Genomic DNA, 3,161 nt, shown 5'->3' on the forward strand with positions numbered 1-3,161 from the left:
CTCAGAGTCTCCATCTCCCCCAACAATGAGACTCAGGAAAGAATGGCGGCGGCTGCTAGAGGCTGGATTCCTCTGTTTGGGATCCCACAACAAGGTTCAGTGCGTCATGTTTTGTCTTTTCCTCTTTTCACTAAGTCTAAAGATGCACACTTGACATTTCGAGCATGCGAATACAACTCCAACCTCCATCTGCGAGCAGAGACTAGTTCATTAAATAAATGTCTGTTGGTAGTACATCTTGAACATCAAGTCTGGTGTTTGATTCAGCCCTGAAATTTTCCTAAGATGATAATGAGCTGGTTCGTTGGCATCCTTGTGATGTTAATCCAGATTCCATCAGGAGCACCTGGGAGGAAAACAGGACTTGACAGGGTCTGTTGGTGGATGGACAGGAGGCCTCCTGCCACATGTCTGAAGTGCATGCTGCAATGACCACAGGCCTTCGTTCTTAATCATGTGAGCTGCTCCCTCATCAGACATGTAAAGCTTGTCCTGCCTTAATCTGACTAGAAACTGACTTATATTTTAGGAAGGGCAATGAGCACCCACAAATGTGACTGAAATGTTACTGCTAGGGTGACCTGGGGAAGAGACAGAACCGTCTGGTTGGATACTGTTGGGGGGGCAGGGTCAGGCCCATGCTAGGGCCATTGGCCAGTTGATACACAGACAGGGAGACAAGGAAAATGGGAGGGGCCATTTCTGGAACCTCAGCCAGAGTTCTCAGAATAATGGCTAAGTAAATAATGTAGAGAGGAAAAATATTACATAGTTAGGTGGGCCTGGCAGCAGGCATGAGCTGTAACCCCAGCTACTTGGAAGGTGGAGACAGGAGCTGCCTGGACAAATGTTTGTGTCTCTTTACCTGGTATGGGGATTAAAAAAAAGAAAGAAAGAAAGAAAGAAAAACCCTTGCCTTCATTAGCTTCCTATCACTATGACAAACACCACAACCGAAAAGCACCTTGGACAGAAATCAGAACGAAAAATAGGGTTGTTGCTAGAATGTCCTGACCATGTTTTTGGAGAGACACTTGTGGAAGGAAGCACTTAGAACTGTGAGCTGGAAAAAACCACTGAGTGGACTTTTCTGTGCAAGCTTAGAGGATGGGAATGCTGAGAGCAAAGCAGAATTCTGGCCCGTGGAGTCTTATGGAAAGTGTAGTGACTGCCTGAGAGTCTATGGGGGCCTTTGTGTGCTGTATCTAAATAAAAATCTCTAGCAGTGAAACCTTTGCTTTGCTAGGCCAACAGACAGTGGACAGTGGTTAGCTGTGGCTGGAAAATCGGCGGTGATTGGTTGAGATACACGCATCACTGAGGCTAACCTTCCAAAGACCTTCCGAAGACTATTTCTTCAGACTCAGCACACAGGTACTGTGGTCCAGGGGAGCCAAGGCTGCATCCCAAGCTGCCAGCCTAGCTCGGCAATGTGTGAGTCTCCCAGGTGGTGCTGTTTTTGAAGACAGGAGGGTTACAAGGCTGAGGAGGTCATGGAGAGCAGCTGAGACCTGACACCATGTGTCAGGGTCAGAGTCCCTGAAGAGAGGTCAGCTAGGTTCCCACAGCTCCTCTTCAGGCAGGTACCAAAGTCCCTGGGTGCTCAAGTGACTCATTAGAAAGGATGTACCACTTACTTATGTTTCAATCTGCACATATCTTCCCATTTTAATTCTCTCTAGACTACAGAAAATACCTGATATGACGTAAATGCCATGTAAACAGTGTATTGTTTCAGGAGCAACAAGAAAGAAAAGTCTTTCCATAAACATACATTTAAAAAAAAGAGATGGGGGAAGGGAAGGAGAGAGGGATGGAGGGAAAAGGAGGAAAAGAAATAAGAACAGAAGGAAGGAAGGAAGAAAACCAGCTGGGTGGGGGAGCTGACATATTTAATAATTTCCTCTATTCAATAACTGTATTCTTTATGTACAGACAAAAATACTATCTGAAATCTCTTCATTCATACATTTACTAACAAATAAAGCTCATTTTAAGTTATATATACTGAAGATACAGCAGGCACCGGTTTGTGGTTTAAGATTAAGACAAGAACCTGTCCATACACAGCAGCTACAGTTAAGAGCCACAAAGGCCACAGCTAGTGAAGCCCAGTAGATGCTAAGCTAGTGTGGAGACTGAGGGGTCAAGGAATGTTAAGAAAGCTTTCCACCAAAACTGGAGAACACTGTGCTGACTCTTGGAGGAGGGTCAGCCTTGGCTCTGGGCTCTACAGAACTGGCAGAGGAGAACTCAGAAGAGTAGGAAGTAAAGAAGAGCTTGGAACCACAAGCTTCAGCAATAGGAACATGAGGCCAGAGGCAGAAGACAACACCTGGACATTTTTCTTAGACTCTGTCATCATGAAAGTTCTAGTGATTTCGTGATAAGATTCACCTTCTGGCTGCACCAGAAAGAATGTGTGAACTCAGTATCTCAACTGAGGTAGTCAAAAGAGATGCCACAAAATGGATGAAACGATCATCTATTTCACCTTAGGAAAATGCCCCCCCACACACAGAGACAGAGAAGAGAGAGAGAGAGAGAGAGAGAGAGAGAGAGAGAACTTACTTCAGTTTAACTTACTTCAGTTGTATGTCGGTGCAGTTTTATGTCCATAGACTTTCTGTGATAGAGAAGAAAAAGAGACTGTGGAACCTTTAGTAAGGCTAGCTGTAACAGCCTCCATTTATGAAGCCATGCACATCCTACAGTGTTTACACACTCACACGGAGCTGGTATGATGGTTGTCCCCATCAGATGGATAAAAAATCTGGACTTTGGGAAGATGACATGATTGGTCCAAGCCACACAGCTATTAGGAGATACCTGTGAGCTTCTGGACTCCTGCAGCTATATCCTCAGCTACCATGCTACTTGGTTGGAAGGATGGGATGGATAGTTGACAACCCGAGACAGAGAAAGCAGATCCAGGTATTGTAGAGATGGCGAAAGGAACACAAGTTTAATTTTAATCTCTTACAAAAATCCCACAAAGCTTACAATAAAAACGTGCTAATCCTTTGGGGTGGAGAACACACAATTCTAGTGGGTAGATTAGCAGCCTAGAGGATGCTGATTTCAGAGTCAGTATTAGGGAATGGAGGGCCCAGAATCAAATTTGTTTATGTGCAAAACCTCCATGTGAGAGGCAATCTAGA

This window comes from Onychomys torridus, chromosome 9 (assembly GCF_903995425.1).
Source record: "Onychomys torridus chromosome 9, mOncTor1.1, whole genome shotgun sequence".
NCBI lineage: Eukaryota > Metazoa > Chordata > Mammalia > Rodentia > Cricetidae > Onychomys > Onychomys torridus.